Source organism: Nycticebus coucang, chromosome 18, assembly GCF_027406575.1.
Source record: "Nycticebus coucang isolate mNycCou1 chromosome 18, mNycCou1.pri, whole genome shotgun sequence".
Lineage (NCBI taxonomy): Eukaryota > Metazoa > Chordata > Mammalia > Primates > Lorisidae > Nycticebus > Nycticebus coucang.
Genome location: NC_069797.1, coordinates 63,552,396 through 63,577,377, shown reverse-complemented (window position 1 = coordinate 63,577,377; position 24,982 = coordinate 63,552,396). Strand labels below are relative to the sequence as shown.

At 37.5% G+C, this 24,982-nt stretch overlaps 1 protein-coding gene, 1 non-coding gene and 1 pseudogene across 8 annotated transcripts in view; 1 reads left to right on the top strand and 2 right to left on the bottom strand.

The window, feature by feature from the left end:
* Nucleotides 1-24,982, bottom strand: part of TANC2 (tetratricopeptide repeat, ankyrin repeat and coiled-coil containing 2) — a 382,898-nt gene that overhangs the window by 148,924 nt on the left and 208,992 nt on the right. The window lies entirely within an intron of this gene.
* On the top strand, nt 6,274-6,377 carry LOC128571491 (small nucleolar RNA U13). Its single transcript, XR_008375897.1, has one exon. It is a non-coding gene; the product is annotated as a small nucleolar RNA U13 (small nucleolar RNA).
* On the bottom strand, nt 17,593-18,099 carry LOC128570186 (ubiquitin-conjugating enzyme E2 variant 2-like; annotated as a pseudogene).

The window sequence follows — 24,982 nt, the reverse complement described above, 5'->3', positions numbered from 1 at the left end:
GAATTTCCAGGCCACAATGTAAGGAGGGAGACTTCCAGTTTCTAGTTCCACATGTAAATAGTTTGGATGTTGTGCTTTTATCTTAACAAGTTAAAAGCAGAACAGACTGAAAAATCGACAAGTCTTCCAGGATCTGTAGGAGGTAAGGCCACAAGGCAAACTGCTGCCCCCAAGACTGATGAGGCAGGTGCGTACAGGGAGCCACGGTTTACCGGACCAGAGTTCTAACGAGTAGAAGATACAGAAGGCACTTGTGCCTGGATTATAATTGACAAACTGCTGGAGGCTCCACATACACAAGTCTGAGAATTAAAAACTCCAGAGTGACCCAGGGATGGGGGCTCTATAATTTTGTGCAATTTACCTTCTGGAGTTCAAGCAGGTTCTCACAGTAAACATAAAGAAAAAAACCCCTCAGGCTTCTGGCAGGGCAATGGGCAAGTAACCATTCTGAAGGTGGCTCACACCTGTAATGCTAGCACTCTGTCAGGCTGAGGCAGGTGGACTGCCTGAGCTCAGGAGTTCGAGATCGGCCTGAGTAAGAGTGAGATCACGTCTCTAAAAAAGAACCAAACGTGGCCAGTCGTGGTGTCTCACACCTGTAACCCTAGCACTCTGGGAGGCTGAGGCAGGTGGATTGCTTGAGCTCATGAGTTCGAGACCAGCTTGACGGAAAGCAAGACCCTGTCGCTACTAAAAATAGATAAACTCAGGCAAGAGGATCACTTGAGCCCACGTTGGAGATTGCTCTGAGCTATGACGCCACGGCACTCTACCCAGGGCGACAGCTTGAGACTCTATCTCAAAAAGACCAACCAACCAACCAACCAACCAACCAACAAAAACAATAGCCAAGCATTGTGGTGGGTGCCTGGAGTCCCAGCTACTCGGGAGGATGAGACAAGAGGATCCAGTCAGCTTTAGCATTTCATGAAGGAAAGGAGATACCCAACTCTAGCCCACTCTAATCCTCTTCCTCTACCTGAGATGTGAGGGATCCTGAGAAACACCATGAACCTTACAGTCCACAGGTACAAGCTCACTAAAATCTGAGACCTGTTCAGACAACTAACTCCTGGATGCCTTCCTCCTCTCTCACTACCACATTACTAAAGACTAAAGACATTAGTGCACTTCCTTTTACTCAGTGTATCACGCCAGCCCACAAGAAAAAAATTACAAGGCATACCAAAGGCATAGAACGAAACGGGAAGAGACAGGGCAAGCATTAGAACCAGAAATGGCAGAGATGTGGTAACCAACAGACTGAGAATTTAAAAGAACTGTAATTAATGTGTTAGGGGCTCTGGATAAAGTAGGCAGCATTCAAGAACAGATAGGATATGTAAGCAGAGAACTGGAAAATCTAAGAAAGAACCAAAAAGAATGTTAGAGATCAAAAGCACTGTAACAGAAATGAAGAATGCCTTTGTGGGACTATTAACAGACTGACAGGGATGAGTAAAGAAACTCTGATTTTTGAAGATATCATAATTGAAACTCTAAAACTGAAGAGTGAAGGGAACAAAGATTGAAAAAAATAGAATGAAATATCTGGGGATGATAGAACAATTACAAAAGGTATAAATAAGCATAATGGGAAATACCAGAAGGGGGAAAAGACAGGAGAGAAGAAATATTTGGAACAATAATTACTGACAATTTTCTCTAAACTAATGTCAGACACCAAACCATGAGGAGGTTAGTGAACACCAAGCAAGATCAATGCCCTCAAAACTATACTTAGACATATCATTTTTGAACTACAAAAAAATCAAAGATTTAAAAAAAACCATAAAACCAGCCAGAGGAAAAAAATCTCACTTATAGAGAAACAAAGAATTATATCTAACTTTTTGGAAATCATGCAGGTAAGAAGAGAGGTGAATTAAATATTCCAAGTGTTGAGAGAAAAAACCCACTGAACTAGAATTCTGTACCAAAAGAAATTATCTTTCAGAAGTACAGGAGAAACAAAGACTTTCTCAGAAAAACAAGAATTGAAGGAATTTGTTGCCAGTAGACTTGCCTTGCAAGAAATTTAAAAAAAAAGTCCTTTAGAAAAGGAAAATAACTGGTTTGGCACCTGTAGCTCAGTGAGTAGGGCGCCAGTCACATATACCAAGGCTGGCGGATTTGAGCCCAGCCTAACCCTGCTAAACAACAATGACAACTGCAACCAAAAAATAGCCAGGTATTGTGGTGGGCACCTGTAGTCCTAGCTACTTGGGAGGCTGAGGCAAGAAAACTACTTAAGCCCAAGAATTGGAGGTTAGTGTGTGCTGTGAGCTGGGATGCCACCGCACTCTACCGAGGGTGACATAGTGAGAATCTGTCTCAAAAAAAAAAAAAAAAAAAAAAAAATGGCTTGGCCCCTGTAGCTCACGTGGCTAAGGCACCAGCCACATACACCAGAGCTGGTGGGTTTGAATCCAGCCCAGGCCTGCCAAACAACAATGACAACTACAACCAAAAAAATGGCCAGGTGTTGTAGCAAGCGCCTGAGGCAAATTGCTTGAGCCCAGGAGCTGGAGGTTGCTCCAAGCTGTGATGTCATAGCACTTGACCCAGGGCGATGGTTGAGGCTTTGTCTCAAAAAAAAAAAAAAAAAAAAAGAAGAAGAAAAATAATATAGGTAAGAAACACGAATCTATATAAAGAAAAGAAGAACAATGAAGAAGGAATAAGTGAAGGCCAAATAAAAAACTTTAATTTTTCTTATTCTTAAGTGATCTAACGGGCAACAGGGACAAAGAGGGGCATTACTAATGAAAAAGAAGCCAATTTTTCAAAAATACATGAAAATTCTTAAAAGTGTATTTATCTAACAACAGAGTGTCAAACTATATGAGGTACAAACTGACAGAACTACAAGGAGAAACAGATGAATTCACTATTATACTTGGAGACTTCAACATCTCTCTATCAGAACTGGATAGATCCAGCAGCCAGAGAATCAGTAAGGACACAGGTGAACTCAACCCACCATTAATAAATCAGATATAATTGACACGGATAGACTTCTTTATCCAACAACAGAATGCACATCCTTCTCAAGTTCACTTGAAACACTGACCAATCTAGACCACATTCTGGACCGTGAAATACAGCTTAACAAATTTAAAAGAATAGAAATTATAGAATGTCTGCTCTCAGACCACAGTCTGAATTAAATCAGAAATCAGTAACAGAAAGAATACTAGAAAATTACAAAATATATGGAAATTAACGAATATAAGGAGGGAGAACCTAGCCAAAATCTGACAGACTCTTATAGTTGAGGAGGTGGAGCTGAGAATCCCAGAAAACCAAGGCAGTGACAGTTTAAAGGACAGAGTAAAAGGAAGGAGAGAGGTACAGAAATAATCTGGATAATCTGTGGAAAGTAATTCTGGAGTAATGAGCAGAGTACTGACTGGTATGTATATGTGAGGAAACTACCCAAGGCTGGTGAAAAATCCAGCCAAGAAGATTAGAAAGAATATTGTCTGCTGCTTAGATACAGCAAGAATAGTGTCTGTCCCTACCAGTCAGAATGGAAAACTTTATAATTTACAGGACATTAGGTAGAATATTCAGAAGGGTATTATTTCAGTAGTAGAGAACAGTTAGCCCTGAAATAAATGCTGCTTTGGTCTTGCTTAAAAAAATGTTAACGCAAAACTAAAAAGTCATCACACTATTTGTAAATAACTTAATCATATTTGAGAAAAAGCTGAAGAATATAAGAATATAAAAATATCCAATTTCCAAGAAGGTGAAATTCACACTGTCTGGCAATCAGACAAAGATTATCAAACATGCAAAGAAGCAGGAAATATGATCTATATTTAGGAGAAAAAGATCAATTGAAATTGACTCATAAGTATGACAGACATTAGAATTAACAGAGAAAGATATTAAAACAGAGATTGTAACTGTGCAATAAATGCTCAAAAGGCACAACATGGAAGAAATAAAGACTCAAATTGAAATTCTAGAGATAAAACTGTAACATCTGACATTCGATGGGATTAGCAACACATCTGACATTACAGAAGAAAAGATAAGTGACCTTGAAGATACAGGAATAAAAACTATGTAAAATTAAACACACAGAGAAAAGAATCCTCCAAAATAAAAAGAACATTGGTGGGAAAAAAAAAAAAAGAACACCGGTGAACTGTGAGGTAACTCCAACTAGCCAAATATAGATGTAACTGGAGTCTCTGAAGGTGAGACAGAAGATATATTTTAAAAAAAGAATGGCTATAAAATCCCCCAATTTGAATAAAACTATAAACCCACTGATCCAAGAAGCTCAAAGTGGAAGGAACATAAAGAAAATGGCACCAAGGTACGTTTATAATCAAATTGATCAAAATAGTGATAAAGAGAAAACCTAAAAAGCAGCCAGAGAAGAAACAATACATTATATACAGAGGAACAAAAATAAGAATGATACTAAATTAAAAAAAAAATCAAGAACGATGCAAGTGAGAAGCTGGTGATCTACAGTTTTAAATTATGAATAGAAGAAAAAGTCTGTGAATTTAGAGTTCTTTACCTAGTGAAAATATCTTTCAAAAATGTTGTTGAAAGCTGGGCATGGTCGCTCACACCTGTAATCCTCTCACTCTGGGAGGCTGAGGCAGGTGGATTGCCTGAGCTCATAGGTTTGAGACCAGCCTGAGCAAGTACGAGACCCCGTCTCTAAAAAATAGCTGGGCATTATGGCGGCTGCCTATAGTCCCAGCTACTTGGAAGGCTGAGACAAGAGAATCACTTGAGGCCAAGAGTTTGAGGTTGCTGTGAGCTATGAAGCCACTGCATTCTATAGAAGGCGAAAAAGTAAGACTCTAAAAAACAAGTCTAAAAAAAATGTTGCTGAAATAAAGATTTTTTTTCAGACACAAAACCTGAATAAATTAATTACTAGCAGATCTGTGGTGTAGGAAATGTTAAAGGAAGTCATTCAGGCAGAGGAAAAAAGACATCAAATGGAAATATAGATTAGTACAAACAAATGAGCATGAGAAATGGTAAATACATGGATTAAACACATAAGCTTTTTTCTAATTAAAATTCTTTAAAAGATAACTTGTAAAATGTGAGGTGTATAATATTTCTATCTATAAAATGTCTAAACAGAGATGTTAGGATAAAAGAATTAGCAAAATATATTATGTAGAAAAACTTAGTAAAATAGACCTGATGTTGCCCCCCTTAGAAAGTCTGCTTGGAAGGTTGGCTCTTGGGTTACAGTCCAGGAATTTAGATTTCAGAGAGTTCTCACTATTCTCAGAATAAATAAGAATGTGATATGGTGTTTATGCAGTGCCTAAACTATATAAATAATGTAGTTTATCAGTTTCTCTTCTGGGAGTCTGAAATTTTGATAAATGTTAGGCAAAGGGCTCTCTCTACATGACCATACACCCCAGTAAAAATCTTGGGCTCTGAGTCTCTAATTAGCTTTCCCAGTAGACACTGTTTCACACATGATGCCACAACTCACTGCTGCAGGAATGTAAGTGTATGCTGTGTGACTTCATTGGTAGAGGACACTGGGAAGCTTGTGTCTGCCTTCTTCAAGACTTGCTCCATATGACTTTTCCCTTTGCTGATTTTGCTTTGTATCTTTTCATTATAATAAAGCATAGCTGTGGGAATGACTATATGTGGAGTCTTGTGAGTTCTCCGAGTGAATCTTCGAACCTAGGGGGCATCCCTGATAAAACTACTGTAAGGGTCTTATACTACATGAGATGGTACTCTATCACTTAAGGGTAGACTGTGGTAAGTTTAGCCTAGAGTATACATAATACAGTAAACAAAAATAACAAAGAGTACACTGTGTATAGCTGATTAGGGATATAAAACAGACTCATAAAAAATATTCAGTCCAAAATATGGCAGAGAACTAGAAAAAAGCAGGAAAAGATAACAAAAGCTAAATGGGATAAATGGAAAGCAAATAGCAAGATGACAGATTTAAACCTCCCCAAATTAAAACAAAATGTAAATGGTCTCAATAGTTCAATTAAAAGCCAAAGATCTACTAGCCAAAAGCAAGACCGAACACTATGCTGCTTATAGGAAACTCACTTTAAATAGAAATAGACTAAAATTATAGTGAAAGACAGCTAACAAATGCTAATACCAATAAATTGAAAGGTAGAGTGGTTATATTAACATCAGGCAAACTAGATTTTGAAGCAAAGAATAATATCAAGGACAAAGAAAATCATTTCATAATGATTGGTAGGTCAATTAGTCAAAAAGACATAACAGATTCTTCTGCAGTTCCTAATAGTGATGATTGAGTTTTCACGCACATGTGTGAGATCTGTTTCTTCCAAACCTTGTTATGATATTGGCACATTGCCCATCTGATACAAAAAAAGAAAAATAAAGAAAAGAAACAACCATCCTAAACATTTAAAAGAGCGCTCCAAATACAAGAAGCAAAAAACTCCAAAAAGAAATAGAGAAATCCACAAAACCTACACTTAATACTCAGAGATTCCAACATCTCTCTTCTAATAATTGAGAGAAGTAGACAGAAAATCAGCAAGGATATAGAAGCTTAAACAAAACAACCAATTAAATGTCAAATATTTGATATTTATGGAACTATCTATCATAAAACAGCAGATCCTTTTTAACTGCATATGAAACTTTTATCAGACCATGTTTTGGGCCACAAAAAATAAATTAAAATAAATCACATCATACAAAATACGGTTTTTTATCACAATGGAATTAAATTTGGAATCAATGGCAGAAGTGTACTCGAAAATTCCCAAGAAATAAATAAACAAAGTCAAAGAAAAAAGAATGAAAAGGCAAATTCGATAGCTTTTTTTTTTTTTTTTGAGACAGAGTCTCACTATGTTACCCTCAGTAGAGTGCTGCGCTGTAAGCTCACAGCAACCTCAAACTCTTGGGCTTAAGAGATTCTCCTGCCTCAGCCTCCCAAGTGGCTGGGACTACAGGCACCCACTACAATGCCCTGCTATTTTTATTGTTGTTGTTGTAGTTGTCATTGTTATTTAGTAGGCCTGGGCCAGGTTTGAACCCGCCAGCCCCTGTGTATGTGGGTGGCACCATAAACACTGAGCTATGGCCACTGAGCCTTTGATGGTATTTTGAATTGAAACACAAGTCATCAAAATCTGTGAAATGGGGTGGTGCTTGTGGCTCAAGGAGTAGGATGCCAGCCCCGTATACCAGAGGTGGCAGGTTCAAACCTGGCTTTGGCCAAAAACTGGGAAAAAAAAAAAAATCTGGGAAATGCAGTTAAAGCAGCACTTACAGGGGAATTTACAGTGTTAAATGCCTATATGAGAAAAGAAAGGTCTCAAATAATCTCATCTCCTGCTGTAATAAATTAGAAAAGGAAAAAAAAGCTTAAAGGATGGAGAAAAAAAGGAAATAATAAAAATCAGAGGTAATAAATGAAACAAAATAGGAAAACAAAAGAAAATTATCAATGAAAATAAAAGATTTAATAATATTAATAAAGTAGATAAACTTCTAGGCAGAACAATCAGGAAAAAAGAGAGAAGACAAAATACCAATATTAAGAATGAGAATAGTGGCTCAGTGCCTGTAGCTCGAGTGGCTAAGGCACCAGCCACATACACCAGAGGTGGCGGGTTTGAATCCAGCCCGGGCCTGCCAAACAACAATGATAACTACAACCAAAAAATAGCCAGGCGTTGTGGCGGGCACCTGTGGTCCCAGCTACTTGGGAGGCTGAGGCAGGAGAATTGCTTAAACCCAGGAGTTGGAGGTTGCTGTGAACTGTGATGCCACAGCACTCTATCCAGGGTGACAGCTTGAGGCTCTGTCTCAAAAAAAAAAAGAATGAGAATGGTAACATGACTACAGATTATTAAAAGGGTAGGGGAATATTATGAATAAAAGTTCAACAGCTTGAATGAAATTGACACATTTTTTAAAAGAAACTAACAAAGCTCAATAAATAAGAAACACGTAGCCTGAATAACCTTACATGCTTATATAATATCTACCATAGTAATTTGATAAAACCTTTCCATAAAGAAAAATCCAGGTCCTTAAGGCTTGATGAGCAAATTCTACCAATCATGTAAGAAAGGAATGATATCAATGTTATGTGAAGTCTTTTAAAAAACTGAAGAGGGAATATTTTCCAATTACCATGTTATTAAAACCAGAAAAACACAAAAAAACCCTACAAACCAGTCTCTCTCATAATCATAGATGCAAAAATGTATATACAAAATTGTAGCAAATTCAATATATTAAAAGTAACATACACCTAAGTGGGTTTCTTCTTAGGAATGCAAAGTTAATTTAACATAAAAAATCAATCAGTAATTCACAAAAAATAAATAAAAGATTATTTCCATAATGTAGAAGAACAGACAAAATCCAATATAAGTTCCTGACTGAAAAAAACTTCTCAGCAAATTAATAATAGTAGGGAACTTCTTCAATCCACTGAGAACATAAGATATCTAATGATGAAAGACTAAATGCTTTCCTCTTAAGATCAAGAACAAGGCAAGGATTTCTGCTCTCTGTTTTTTTTGAGACAGTTTTACTTTGTCACCCTGGGTAGAGTGTCCTGGCATCACAGCTGATAGCAACCTCAAACTCTTGGGCTTCAGTGATTCTCTCGCCTCAGCCTCCCAAGTAGTCTCATGGGACTACAGGCACCCACCACCACACTAGGCTATTTTTAGAGAGGAGTTTTTGCTCTGGCTCAGACTGGTCTTGAACTCATGAGCTCAGGCAATCCACCTGCCTTGGCCTCCCACAGTGCTTGCTCTCTCTTTTTTATTCAACATTGTACTAAATTCTAGTCAGAGGCAAGGAAGATGTAAGATTATATTTACTTACAAGACTATATTTTAAAATCTTATTAAATCTATTCTAAGGCTTAACTAATAGGTGAATTTAGAAAGCCTTGAGGATGTAAATCAATTTTACTTCTATATAGGCAATGGACTACTGGATATTAACATAAAAAGAATACTATTTATAATAGCATGAGAAATATAAAACACTGAAGGATAAATGTGACAAAAGATTTTAACATGTCATTGAAAACTAGAAAACACTCCTGATAGAAATTAAGGACGATCTAAATCAGTGGTTCTCAACCTTCCTAATGCTGTGACCCTTCAATACAGTTCCTCATGTTGTGGTGACCCCCAGTCATAAAATTATTTTCGTTGCTACTTCATAACTGTAATTTTGCTACTATTATCCTAAGACCATTGGAAATATGTGTTTTCCGATGGTCTTAGGCGACCCCTAAAGGGGTTGGGACCCACAGGTTGAGATTAGATTAGATTCTAAATGAATGGAGAGACAAACTGTGTGGGTTGGAAGTTTTAATACTGATCATATGTCAATTTCCTCCCAAAATTGGTCTACATATTCAATGAAGTCTCCTAGAAAATTCTAGTGAAATTTTCCATAGAAATTTATAATTGCAAAGAATCGAGAAGAGCTGAAACAACTCTAAAAAAGAACAATAGTGGAAGGTTAACATGACCTAATATCAAGATATATTACAAAGCTGAAGTAACCAAGAAAGTGTGTTAAGAGGCGGAGCAAGATGGCAGCCGAGTAACAGCTTCCTTGCATCTGCGCACCGTGAGTCTGGGGAGATAGGACTTCAGGCATCTCTGGCTGCTGGAATCTGCCTATCATCACCCCTGAGAGGATACAGGGAGTCAGCGAGAGACTTCTGAACCCCAAGAGGAGGACTAAAACAGTGGAAAACCGGCAAGTGGTCGCGTGTGTTCAATCCGTCTAAACCCGCCCGCAACTTCCACAGGCACGAGAACTTAAAGAGAAAGAGGAAGTGAAAGGAAAATTAGGGCAAGGAAACAGATAAAAGAAATCACTCATGAGGAAGAATCAGCAGAAAACTCCAGGCAACATGAAGAACAACCCCACCAAGGGACCAGAACAACCCCACCAAGGGACCATGAGGTAGCTACTGCAGAGGATTCCACCTATAAAGAAATGTTACGAATGACAGAAAGGGAATTTAGAATACACATGTTGAAAACAATGAAAGAAACGATGGAAACAATGAAGGAAACTGCTAATAAAGTGGAAAATAACCAAAAGGAAATTCAAAAACAGAATCAAATAAGAGATGAACGATATGAAGAATATAAAAAGGATATAGCAGAGCTGAAGGAAATAAAACAGTCAATCAGGGAACTTAAAGATGCAATGGAAAGTATCAGCAACAGGTTAGACCATGCAGAAGAAAGAATTTCAGAGGTAGAAGACAAAGTTTTTGAGATAACTCAGATAGTAAAAGAGGCAGAAGAGAGAGAAAGCAGAACGTTCACTGTCAGAATTATGGGACTTTATGAAGCGTTCCAACATATGAGTTATAGGAATTCCAGAAGGGGAAGAAGAATGCCCCAGAGGAATGGAAGCCATACTAGAGAATATTATAAAAGAAAATTTCCCAAATATCACCAAAGATTCTGACACACTGCTTTCAGAGGGCTATCGGACCCCAGGTCGCCTCAACTCTAACCGAGCTTCTCCAAGACACATTGTGATGAACCTGTCCAAAGTCAAGACAAAAGAAAAGATTCTGCAAGCTGCCAGGAGTAAGCGCCAGTTGACCTACAGGGGCAAATCCATCAGAGTGACCGCAAACTTCTCTAATGAAATTTTCCAAGCAAGAAGACAATGGTCATCTAAAGAACAATTTCCAGCCGAGAATTCTGTACCCTGCTAAGCTAAGCTTCAAAATTGATGGAGAAATCAAATCATTTACGGATATACAAACATTGAGGAAATTCGCCACAACAAGACCAGCTCTACAGGAAATACTTCAACCTGTTCTGCACACTGACCACCACAATGGATCAGCAGCAAAGTAAGAACTCAGAAATTAAAGGACAGAACCTAACCTCCACACTGATGCAAAAGATAAAACTAAGCAATGGACTCTCACAAAATAAGACGAATAGAATACTACCACACTTATCAATTATCTCAATAAAGGTTAATGGCTTGAATTCCCCACTGAAGAGACATAGATTGGTTGACTGGATTAAAAAACACAAGTCATCCATTTGCTGTCTGCAAGAAACACACCTGGCTTCAAAAGACAAATTAAAGCTCCGAGTCAAGGGTTGGAAGACAATTTTTCAGGCAAATGGAATTCAGAAGAAAAGAGCAGTTGCAATCTTATTTTCAGATACATGTGGATTTAAAGCAACTAAAGTCAAAAAAGACAAAGATGGTCACTTTATATTGGTCAAGGGAAAAATACAACAAGAAGACATTTCAATTCTAAATATTTATGCACCCAATTTAAATGCTCCCAGATTCTTGAAACAGACCTTAGTCTGAGCAATATGATATCTGATAATACCATAATAACAGGGGAACCTTAACACTCCTCTTACAGAGCTGGACAGATCCTCTAAACAGAAATTAAACAAGGATATAAAAGATTTAAATGAGACCCTAGAACAACTGTGCTTGATAGACGCATATACAACACTCCATCCCAAAGATAAAGAATATACATTCTTCTCATCACCCCATGGAACATTCTCCAAAATTGATCATATCCTGGGACACAAAACAAATATCAACAGAATCAAAAGAATTGAAATTTTACCTTGTATCTTCTCAGACCATAAGGCACTAAAGGTGGAACTCAACTCTAACAAAAATGCTCCACCCCACCCAAAGGCATGGAAATTAAACAATCTTCTGTCGAATAACAGATGGGTGCAGGAAGAAATAAAACAGGAAATCATTAACTTCCTTGAGCATAACAACAATGAAGACACAAACTACCAAAACCTGTGGGATACTGCAAAAGCAGTTTTGAGAGGAAAATTCATCGCTTTAGATGCCTACATTCGAAAAACAGAAAGAGAGCGCCTCAACAATCTCACAAGAGATCTTATGGAATTGGAAAAAGAAGAACGATCTAAGCCTAAACTCAGTAGAAGAAAAGAAATATCCAAAATCAAATCAGAGATCAATGAAATTGAAAACAAAAGAATCATTCAGAAAATTAATGAAACAAGGAGTTGGTTTTTTGAAAAAATAAATAAAATAGATAAACCATTGCCAGACTAATGAGGAATAGAAAAGTAAAATCTATAGTAACCTCAATCAGGAATGATAAAGGGGAAATAACAACTGATCCCACAGAGATACAAGAGATCATCTCTGAATACTACCAGAAACTCTATGCCCAGAAATTTGACAATGTGAAAGAAATGGATCAATATTTGGAATCACACCCTCTCCCTAGACTCAGCCAGGAAGAAATAGAGCTCCTGAACAGACCAATTTCAAGCACCGAGATCAAAGAAACAATAAAAAATCTTCCAACCAAAAAATGCCCTGGTCCAGATGGCTTCACTCCAGAATTCTATCAAACCTTCAAGGAAGAGCTTATTCCTGTACTGCAGAAATTATTCCAAAAAACTGAGAAAGAAGGACTCTTCCCCAACACATTCTATGAAGCAAACATCACCCTGATACCAAAACCAGGAAAAGACCCAAACAAAAAGGAGAATTTCAGACCAATCTCACTCATGAATATAGATGCAAAAATTCTCAACAAAATCCTAGCCAATAGATTACAGCTTATCATCAAAAAAGTCATTCATCATGATCAAGTAGGCTTCATCCCAGGGATGCAAGGCTGGTTTAACATACGCAAGTCTATAAACGTTATCCACCATATTAACAGAGGCAAAAATAAAGATCACATGATCCTCTCAATAGATGCAGAAAAAGCATTTGATAAAATCCAGCATCCTTTTCTAATTAGAACACTGAAGAGTATAGGCACAGGTGGCACATTTCTAAAACTGATTGAAGCTATCTATGACAAACCCACAGCCAATATTTTACTGAATGGAGTAAAACTGAAAGCTTTTCCTCTTAGAACTGGAACCAGACAAGGTTGTCCTCTGTCACCTTTACTATTCAACGTAGTGCTGGAAGTTCTAGCAAATACAATTAGGCAAGACAAGGAAATCAAGGGAATCCAAATGGGAGCAGAGGAGGTCAAACTCTCCCTCTTTGCTGACGACATGATCTTATACTTAGAGAACCCCAAAGACTCAACCACAAGACTCCTAGAAGTCATCAAAAAATACAGTAATGTTTCAGGATATAAAATCAATGTCCACAAGTCAGTAGCCTTTGTGTACACCAATAACAGTCAAGATGAGAAGCTAATTAAGGACACAACTCCCTTCACCATAGTTTCAAAGAAAATGAAATACCTAGGAATATACCTAATGAAGGAGGTGAAGGACCTCTATAAAGAAAACTATGAAATCCTCAGAAAGGAAATAGCAGAGGATATTAACAAATGGAAGAACATACCATGCTCATGGATGGGCAGAATCAACATTGTTAAAATGTCTATACTTCCCAAAGCAATCTACCTATTCAATGCCATTCCTATCAAAATATCAACATCGTACTTTCAAGATTTGGAAAAAATGATTCTGCGTTTTGTATGGAACCAGAAAAAACCCTGTATAGCTAAGGCAGTTCTCTGTAACAAAAACAAAGCTGGGGGCATCAGCATACCAGATTTTAATCTGTACTACAAAGCCATAGTGCTCAAGACAGCATGGTACTGGCACAAAAATAGAGACATAGACACTTGGAATCGAATTGAAAACCAAGAAATGAAACTAACATTTTACAACCACCTAATCTTTGATAAACCAAACAAGAACATACCTTGGGTGAAAGACTCCCTATTCAATAAATGGTATTGGGAGAACTGGATGTCTACATGTAAAAGACTGAAACTGGACCCACGCCTTTCCCCACTCACAAAAATTGATTCAAGATGGATAAAGGACTTAAATTTAAGGCATGAAACAATAAAAATCCTCCAAGAAAGCATAGGAAAAACACTGGAAGATATTGGCCTGGGGAAAGACTTCATGAAGAAGACTGCCATGGCAATTGCAACAACAACAAAAATAAACAAATGGGACTTCATTAAACTGAAAAGCTTCTGTACAGCTAAGGAGACAATAACCAAAGCAAAGAGACAACCTACACAATGGGAAAGGATATTTGCATAGTTTCAATCAGACAAAAGCTTGATAACTAGGATCTATAGAGAACTCAAACTAATCCACATGAAAAAAGCCAACAATCCCATATATCAATGGGCAAGAGACATGAATAGAACGTTCTCTAAAGACGACAGACGAATGGCTGACAAACACATGAAAAAATGTTCATCATCTCTATATATTAGAGAAATGCAAATCAAAACAACCCTCAGATATCATCTAACCCCAGTGAGAATGGCCCACATCACAAAATCTCAAAACTGCAGATGCTGGCATGGATGTGGAGAGAAGGGAACACTTTTACACTGCTGGTGGGACTGCAAACTAGTACAACCTTTCTGGAAGGAAGTATGGAGAAACCTCAAAGCACTCAAGCTAGACCTCCCATTTGATCCTGCAATCCCATTACTGGGCATCTTCCCAGAAGGAAAAAAATCCTTTTATCATAAGGACACTTGTACTAGACTGTTTATTGCAGCTCAATTTACAATCGCCAAAATGTGGAAACAGCCTAAATGCCCACCAACCCGGGAATGGATTAACAAGCTGTGGTATATGTATACCATGGAATACTATTCAGCCATTAAAAAAAATGGAGACTTTACATCCTTTGTATTAACCTGGATGGACGTGGAAGACATTATTCTTAGTAAAGCATCACAAGAATGGAGAAGCATGAATCCTATCTACTCAATTTTGATATGAGGACAATTAATGGCAATTATGGTTATGGGGGGGGAACAGAAAGAGGGAAGGAGGGAGGGGGGTGGGGCCTGGGTATGTGTCACACTTTATGGGGGCAAGACATGATTGCAAGAGGGACTTTACCTAACAATTGCAATCAGTGTAACTTGTCTTATTGTACCCTCAATGAATCCCCAACAATAAAAAAAAAAAAAAGTGTGTTATTTAGCATCAAGATAGAAAAATAAATAGGACAGAAACCCATAGTCTCACACATATATAGATGACGATTTTTGACAAAGGTACAAAAGAAATCCAGTAGATCAAGAATTGCTCTTTACAACAAATGTTACAAGAACAGTTGTACCATTGGTTATCCATATTCCTCCGTACCCCTGCTCACCAAAAACAACAACAAAAACAAAACCAAAAAAAACAAAAAACCCCTTTGATATGTATCTTGAACCATATATAAAAATTGACTCAAAAATCAATCACAGGCCTAAATGTAAAACCTAAAATTATAAAATTTCTAGAAGAAAGCACAGGAGAAAATATTTGTAACCTTTGAGACCCAACACCAAAAGAACAATTCTTCAAAGATGTAAATCCCCAAGTTTGACTTACAAATATGTCTGTTTTTCAAAAGACACTGTTCAGAGAATTAAATAGACAAGCCATAAACTAGGAAAAATATCTGCAAAGCATGTATCTAATAAAGGACTTATATGCAAATTATATAACTTTTTTTTTTTTTTTTTTTTTGTAGAGACAGAGTCTCACTATGTCACCCTCAGTAGAGTGCCATGGCCTCACACAGCTCACAGCAACCTCCAACTCCGGGGCTTAAGCGATTCTCTTGCCTCAGCCTCCCAAGTAGCTGGGACTACAGGTGCCTGACACAATGCCCATCTATTTTTTTTTTTTCATTGCAGTTGTCATGGTTGTTTAGCTGGCCCAGGCTGCGTTTGAACCCACCAGCTCCAGTGTATGTGGCCAGTGCCATAACCACTGTGCTACAGGAGCTGCCTAGAATTTTTTTTTTTTTTTTTTTGAGACAGAGCCTCAAGCTGTCACCCTGGGTAGAGTGCCAAGCCGAATTTTTTTAATTAAAAAGACTGACCACTTTTTTGCATTGGCAAGAGTGCAGAGGAACTGGCAGTTTTATACATGGAAGGAGAGAAAACAGAATGCTACAACCACTCTGGATTTCAGTTTGCAGTTTCTTTGTATTTTTTTTTTTTTGAAGACAGGGCCTCAAGTTGTCACCCTGGGAGAGTGCCATGGCATCACAGCTCACAGCAACCTCTAACTCTTGGGCTTAAGCAATTTTCTTGCCTCAGCCTCCCAAGTAGCTGGGACTACAGGCTTCCACCACAACAATTGGCTATTTTTTGTTTGTATTTGTCATTGCTGTTTGGCAGGCCCAGGCTGTAATTGAACGGGCTAGCTCTGGAGTATGTGGCTGGCACCTTAGCTGCTTGAGCTATAGGCACTGAGCCACAAACTCAATTTCTTAAAGAAAAGATAGGCTCTCAAATATTTTATTTCAGCTTGTGTTAATCTTGGTAAGTAGTACTTTTCAAGAAATTTGTTATTTTCATCTAAGTTGCTGGAGTTATTGGGATATTTCTTTACATTTTCTTTTTATGCTATCTGTAGAATGTGTCGTGATATCCTTTTCATTGCTGATATTAGTTATTTGTGTTTTCTCCTTTTTTTCTTAAGCAGTCTTAGTAAGGGTTTATACATTTTGTCTTTTCAAAGAACTAAATTTTGGCCGTGTAAATTATTGTTAATGTTTGTCTATTTCCTACTCCACTAATTTCTGCTCTTACCTTCCTGGCTTAAAATTTAAAATAATCAAAATTTATTCTCTCACAATTCAGCAGGCTAGAAGAACAAAATCAGGGTGTTTCCAGAGCTACTCTCCTTCTGAGATTCAGGGAATCTTGCCTCTTTTATAGCTTCTGGTGGCTCCCGGAAATTGGCTTGTGGCTGCATCCACTGCATCACTCCAGTCTCTGACTCCAGCTTCACAAGGGCTTCTTCCTCCGGTAGTTCTGTGTGGCTTTTTGTCTTTTTAGGGCCTACTTGTATCCATTATGACCTCATTTAAATTTTTTCATGTTCCCCATTTTATTTACATTTTAAGACTAACTATAATCTCAAAATCACATATCCGTACACCTATTTCCATTTTGTTGACTTCCCTTAAACTTAAATGTATGGTTTGATAAACAAACACTATAAACAAACATGTAACACACAGGGACAGCTTTTAACAAAAACTCATCAACCACATCCAACATTTTCTTTTTATTATAAATAGGTATCAAAACAATCCTGAACATATTTTTGATACTATGAGTAGTCAGCACCAACACTGCTTCAAACATTAACACAATTTGTGACAGTGTTCATTGTACCTGCTACTTTAAACAATTTCAACTACAGCTCTTTCACTAAGCAAGAGACAAAGCATGCCGTTTCTGTTTTTCAAAATCTCTTGAGATTTTCACTTTTCAGAAACACACATGCTTCCACTGCCATCTGACACCTCTCTTTACACTTTTATCTTATAAATCTGAATTTTATCTTGAATATTCCAGGTTTATGTTTAAAATGACAGTGCCTCAACAAGAGAAAAAAAATTGTGCTGCATTTTTCCTCCTGTTAATGGAAACATAATAGGTGTACATATATAAGGTATTCTTACAAATGTCCAGGTCATGTTTACCAGGTAGAGTTCTTCTACTTCATGTGTATTTTGCCTTGTGATATTTAATCAAGACATTAAGATGAGTAAGTTGTTGATTTAACACAAATTTGAGATCACTAAAATTGTTTGTCCTTCTGGTGGCTGTGGAAGCTTCATATTTCCTTTGGACATCTTTAGCTCTTAAAGTACAACTTCAATGCTACGTGAATTTTGCCAGTTTGCTAATACTAGTATGCTCCATGCATTCACTATCCCGCTAGAATTATTTATTCCAAGTTAAAAATCTAACTAACAGAGGAGTTTCTGGGTATTTAGGTCCACATTCTACTTTCAAGCTATATCTTCTGTCTTCATGATTTGTTCCTGGTGGACCAATAATCACACCCGTCCTCCTTGTAAGTGTCACATCTTCATCATCTTTAAGGCCCCATATAATTGTTGGGCCTGTTACTTTTTTGTCCCTCTAGGTTCTTCCAACAAGTGAAAATTACGAAAAACTTTAACTTCTGTGGAGACTGCCACCTTCTCCTGCAGGCTGACACAGCTGTGCAAAGGCCTTGTTTCCACATAAGATGACATTCTTAGGTTCTGGGTAGACGTGAATTTGGGGGAGGAACATTGTTCAACCCACTACACTGGGTTTTTGAAACATTTTAGAGGCTCTGAATTGTTATGCTACTCTCAAGTATGCTGATTTTTGTTCATGTTAACTCATTCTTATCTGGGATAAGCAGCAGCTGAAAATCTCTGAGTTCTTTCAGCCTCTGGAATGCTTCTTTTTGGGGGGCACAATTTATTGAGACTTCTTATACACATACAGAGGGTACCAAAAAATGTATACACATTTTAAGAAAGGAAAAATTTATATATTATTTATATATTACATATTAATATTCAATATAGACTAATAACAAAAGATGAACGCAAATCACGTTGAACACCTCTAGTAATTGCAGAAGTCGAATGTGACTTGAGTTATTACAAATTTAATGTAGTTTTTTCCTCTCTCTCTCTCTCATTTTATTTTAGACAGTCTTCACTCTGTAGCTCCAGGCTAGAGTGCTATAGCGTCATAGCTCACAGTAACCTCAAATTCCTCAAGTTCAAGTGATCCTCTTGCCTCAGCCTCCCAAGTAACTGGGAGTATAGGTGCCTGCCACCATGCCTGGTTAATTGTTTCAATTTTAGTGTGCATGTGGGGTCTCACTCTTATTGAAGCTGGTCTCAAACTCCTAAACTCAAGGAATCTACCCACCTCAGCCTTCCAGAATGCTAGGATTACATACACATGAGCCACCGCAGCCGGCCAGTTTTTTCCAGGGCGCCAGCCCCATATGCTGAGGCGAGTTCAAACCCAGCCCCGGCGAAACTGCAACAACAAAAAAATAGCCGGGCGTTGTGGCGGGCTCCTGTAGTCCCAGCTGCTCGGGAGGCTGAGGCAAGAGAATCGTGTAAGCCCAAGAGTTAGAGGTTGCTGTGAGCCGTGTGACGCCACGGCACTCTACCCGAGGGCGGTACAGTGAGACTCTGTCTCTACAAAAAAAACAAAAATAAATAAAAAAACAAACAAACAAAAATGTGTATATATATATTTTTGGTACCCTCTGTATATGATTCAATAGTCATCCAAGGATCTTGGGCAAAGTTTATTTGTACATTTTGGGATCTACCTCCTCTGCAGTTTCCTTTCTTCTAGAATCTTCTTGCTAACTTTTCCAGTGTTTTGCCATATCCTTTGATATTCCAAACAAGCAAAGTTGTGGCTTTTTGCCACTTGAAACCATCAATAGACCGGAAAGAACACTCAAGCAAAAAGCCACAAATTTGAAAATACACTGGTTTTGGTCCCTATAATAAACTTATTTCCCACTTCATCTGCTTCTTGTCACTCTCCAGGGCCTTCAATAATTATTTTTTGTATTTTGTTTATATTTTATAATTGTTACCTATGGAAGGCTTAGTCCGACCAAGCAATTCCACCCTTAACAAAGCTGGAATTCAGTCATGTTGTTTTTATTGTGGCTTCCAAAATGCTTTTGAAAAGTACTTATTCTTCTGTCAAGCCAAAGACGCCAGATGATTGTTACCTCACTAATTCTAACAGGAAGATTTTCAGCTGATTTTTTAATTCTTAGCAATGATTTCTTATAGCACAGCCAGTACAACTATTTATTTATAGGTGTTAAGGTAAAAAGACCCAGTGAAGTCTCAGAGGCGTTCGGCACAGACACATGCTCCTGTGTATCTGTATTATATAAACTCTATCCAGCAATTCTTCTAACCCTATCAGATTTTCTGCTAATAAATAGAAACAGACATATATAAACAAGGCTTTTTTAGTGAAAGGAAAAAAGGAAAAAAAAAAAAACAAGTAAAAGAGAATAAGCAAGGAAAGATATTCATCATACATTAGATAATAATTGGCAAGGACTCTTAAAAGCAATTCTTTAAAAAAGAGGAGGAAAGGGATCAAGCTTAACTATTAGCAGATTTTTTTCAATAACTGAGGTAATATATTTACTTGAAAGTGTATATGGACATTAGATCTATACATAAATAGAATTCTGAAACAAGACTGTTTTGTTTTGTTTTAACCTAACAATTACAAAAACATCTGGGGTTTAGTTTTTATTTTAACTATCTAGACAGAAGAATATACTTCACCCTGAGATTTGGCAAATCTCTGGAATCTGAGAGTGTAACAGAGAAGCATGGAGATGAGTAAAAGAAAGAGAATATTTGTATTCTAGCTCGGGGTTTATTTCTGTGCTACTTTGGGCAAGTAAATTAACTCCTTTCAGAGGCAGTTTCAGCAAATGTAAAACAACAGAATTGGATGAGAACTTTTAAGATTCTTCTGGCTTAAAAAGAGCTTTATGTGAATCAGATTTTGAACAAATGGAAACTGAGCTATAATGAATATAAACTAAAGATGACTCAAATGTTATTTCACTTGCTTCCTCACAGAACCCCTTTGCCACTTCATTTCCCCCCATTCTTCATAATCTTTTGCAAAAACAGGGTCTCTGAAAAAACTCTCTAGAATTGAAGATTCAAACCTTTTGAAAAACAATCTAAACCTTTACATTACTTGTAAGACATAGAAAAAAAAAGTTTAAAAAAGGGAGAGTTGGGCGATGTCTGTGGCTCAATGGGTAGAGTGCTGGCCCCATAGACTGAGGGTGGCAGGTTCGAACCTGGCTCCGGGCCAAACTGCAACAAAAAATAGCAGGGCGTTGTGGCAGGTGCCTGTAGTCCCAGCTACTCGGGAGGCTGAAGAAAGAGAATAGCTTAAGCCTAAGAGTCTGAGGTTGCTATGAGCTGTGACACAACAGCACTCTAGCGAGGGCAATAAAGTGAAACTCTGTCTCAAATAAATAAGGGAGTGTTTTCCTAAGAAACAAAGTATGAGTTTCCTTTTAAAAACACCAGGTGTGAAGGCTCATGCCTGCAATCCAACACTTTAAGAGGGTGAGACAGGAGGATCTCTTCAGGCTTGCAAGTCAACACTACCCTGGGCAATATAGCAAGACCCTGTCTCTTAAAAAGAAAAGTAATGGGGCATGATGGTACAGTGGGCAGTCACTGCTACTCAGGAGGCTGAGGCAGGAAGATGGCTTGAGCCCAGGAGTTTGAGGTTACAGTAAGCTATGGTGATGTCATTGTACTTTACCCCAAATGACAGAGTGGGACACTGTCACAAAAAACCCACTGTGTTCAACAGTAAAACTTTAAAAATATAAAACATTTGACAAAAAATTTGTAACTATGCCAACATAGTTTTTGAATTTTGTGTTCTAGATAGCTGTTCTAAATGTGAGCTATAACATTTATTTTTGAGAAACTGGCTATTTTAATTACTTGAAATTTAAGATGAAATATTTTTAAGTGAACGCTCTTTCACTTAAAATAGGTATGGCCTTGCAGATGAAATTCTCCAGTTCTAAAATTTTATGAGTGTCTGGGGAACTTATTCCTAAAAAAAGGTCTTTCACAGTAGGGCGCGGTGGCTCATGCCTATAATCCTAGCACTCTGGGAGGCCAAAGTGGGTGTACTGCTTGAGCTCAGGAGTTTGAGACCAGCCTGAGGAAGAGTGAACCCCCATCTCTAAAAATAGCCAGGCATTGTGGTGGGTGCCTGTAGTCCCAGCTACTTGGGAGGCTGAGGCAAGAGGATCACTTGAGCCCAAGAGTTGGAGGTTGCTGTGAGCTATGATGCCACAGCATTCTACCAAAGACATCAAAGAGAGACTCTGTCTCAAAACAAAAGCATTTCATATATAAGACCAGAAAACTTAATGTCATTCTGCTAAATTAAAAAATGTTTTGCAAAATGTTATCTAAGTAAATTTGTTAGCATTATGGTTACTAGACTTAGTGACTTTGGGGAAAATAATGATAAAAAAAGATAGTTGGGAAGCTGATTCTTTAAGTCTAATTTAGATCAAAACATCAAATTGCCTTTTTAATATGTTGTTTTCCTTTATTGAAGTTAGGCATTTAAAAATACTTTCAGTGATGTATCTTGCAGAGTTAGATGTCACTATTAGAATTTCTTTCATGTTACTCCACAGTCTTTCTTTAAATGATGCATTATTGAGTACAAGCAGTCTAAATGTGCCTATGAGAAGATTACATGGCTTATAGGCTCTTCTCTTTCTCAAAGGTTATTTCATTCTTGTAGGTCTTGTGGGGAAACTTGTGTATTAACTACTGTCTGGGTTGTGGTTTTGAATTAAGATATAATTTATATACATGTAGTAAGAGTGGTTTAAATAAAAATCAGATTTATACATCTATCTGGAACTACTTTAACAAACTATAGCTAGAGCTCGGCACCTGTAGCTCAGCAGCTAGGGTGCCAGCCACATACACCGGAGCTGGTGGGTTCGAACCTAGCTTGGGCCTGCCAAACAATAACAACAACAACAACAAAATAGCCGGGCACTGTGGCAGGTGCCTGTAGTACCAGCTACTTGGGAGGCTGAGGCAAGAGAATCACTTGAGCCCAGGAGTTTGAGGTGGCTATGAGCTGTAACGCCACAGCACTCTACTGAGGGTGACATAGTGAAACTCTGTCTCAAACAAACAAACTATAGCTGGACAACTCCAAAATCAAAAAGTAGTTTCCAGCAGACATTCAAAGACTTCTGGGTTGAGTACTACTTTTTCAAATTTTCAGGTATTTTGCCAAAGAGTTAGTTGGGGGTGAAGGGAACAACTCATACAACTAATGCTTCTAACCTATCCATCTAATATTTATATATAGGCAGTTATATGCATCCAGTCTTATTTCTGGATTTTAAATTTACCTAAGAAGAGAGAAATTTAATCTTACTTGTAAAAATAAAATAATGAACAATGAGATGGAAAAGACTGGTGGCAATGTTCCCTTGTAAATGTGAGCGCTAGCCAGGCAATGATCAGGATGACTAAGCAGCCTTAGGGATGTGTGAGTCAGTGGGCTAATGCAAGAGCATTTAGTTTCATGACATGCATCTTAGTCATCTTCATAAAGGATTTATTGTTTCAGAAAAGTAAGGGACTCATAAATGGTGTGAAGCAATGATTTCATTTGATAAAAATTAAATTTGCTGCTTTGACAAAAACAAGTTAACTGTAGCAGGGCCATTTCACATGAATTCTTCCAATGAATCAAACTATCATTTGCACATATGCCCTCCAACCTAGTGTCTATATTAAAGAAGCTAATAACCAAACATGAAGCTTCTGAATGGCCTTTTATGTAATAAGATTTAGTAAAAGTCCTAAGGAAACTAACATACATTGAAAAATGAAGTTCTAATTAGTAATGTGTAATCTCTTCAAGCGGAACAGTGTGATTATAACTTAACATCAAGGAGGTTAGGGTCTTATCATTAATAATTTGTTGTTAATTTACCCCAAGTAGCTACTACTCAAAGTCACGGCAGTAGAATTTTCTTTGTGTATTTTAACTCCCACTGATCTTCCTTTATTCAAGATTTATTGCATGTATCCACAAAAAACAATTACCTCTTTCTTTCTTTAATACTCAGCAAACTTGGTTTCTCTCTTTCTCTGTGGAATGAGAGATTTCATTAAGCTGGTCAGAAAGAGAGAAAGGTTTCAGGCAGATAATTGCTAGCACAACTCCATATTAACACACTGGTGACTAAATTAAAAAAATATGAACTCCCAGATCATTTAAAACCTTAAAAACTGCAATAAGGTTAAATTAATTCAAATTAATGCTCATCAAAGACATTACGGTTTGGGACCAGAAGAGGTACTTGTGTGTAGGTTAGCCAGCTATACTCTGCAATAGAGCACAAACCTTATGTAACTACTCTAACAGTGCTGCTCAATCTCTTGCATGGTTTACAGTTAGAAATCTATTAATTTGATGAAATGGGATCTTGGACGACTGCACTTAATGTGACCTTCTTCTCACTGTTGGGCTAAGTTTCTGGAAACATCAATTTTGGCAGGGCAGTTGTTCAAAACAGCTGTCATGAAAAGTCAAAAAAAGGACTTTTTACTAATGAAGCAAATGTTAATGTTAATACCCCACCTGATGATCCAAATTCTAGTTCATATGTTACTGTGAAAAATTCTGCTTCAGCATTCAAAAGACTACTATTATGATCAAACAATTGCAGTTACTATTAGGACAACGGTTAAATGAATGAATTATACTTAAACTCTTAAACCATGTTCATGGTTCTAACCAGCTCTCCAACTATACTTGTTTTTTATCTCTGACTGTATGGTCCTTGAGGCATAAAACTTAAATTATAATGGTATCCTCTAAGCCAGTAGTTTTTTGTTTTTTTTTTTTTTTTGTAGAGATAGAGTCTCACTTTATGGTCCTCGGTAGAGTGCTGTGGCATCACACAGCTCACAGCAACCTCCAACTCCTGGGCTCAAACAATTCTCCTGCCTCAGCCTCCCGAGTAGCTGGGACTACAGGCGCCCGCCACAACGCCCGGCTATAAGCCAGTAGTTTTTAAAGCTTGTGGTTTGGGGACTGCTGGAGGTTCTCAAATATGTTTTGGGGATTTGCAAAGTCAAAACTAGTTTTATGATACTAAGTGGTTATTTGCCTTCTAATATTAATTTAACATACTAGTTTTCATTTCTAACACGGTAAATATCAACTTAACTCATATAAATAAAAGCTTTTTAGGGTCCTGAATAATTTTTTAAGAGTATAAAGGGGTGCTGAGACCAAAAAGTTTGAGAAACGCTGCTCTTAACAGAATAGTGCAAGACTCTGCCTATATGGAACTCTCAATAAAGACATGCCTCCTTAAGTGCTCTTTAGACATATATCCATTTGTTATTTTAGACAGTCTCTATACTTAGAAGTCAATAAACTTAGTACTTGTTAGGTATACTACAATGTACATGATCATGAACTACCATAAAAGACTCAGGCTCATTTAAAATTAGAGTTGTGATTAAAAAACTATTTTATAGAACTTGTTGGAGTAACACTTCAAAA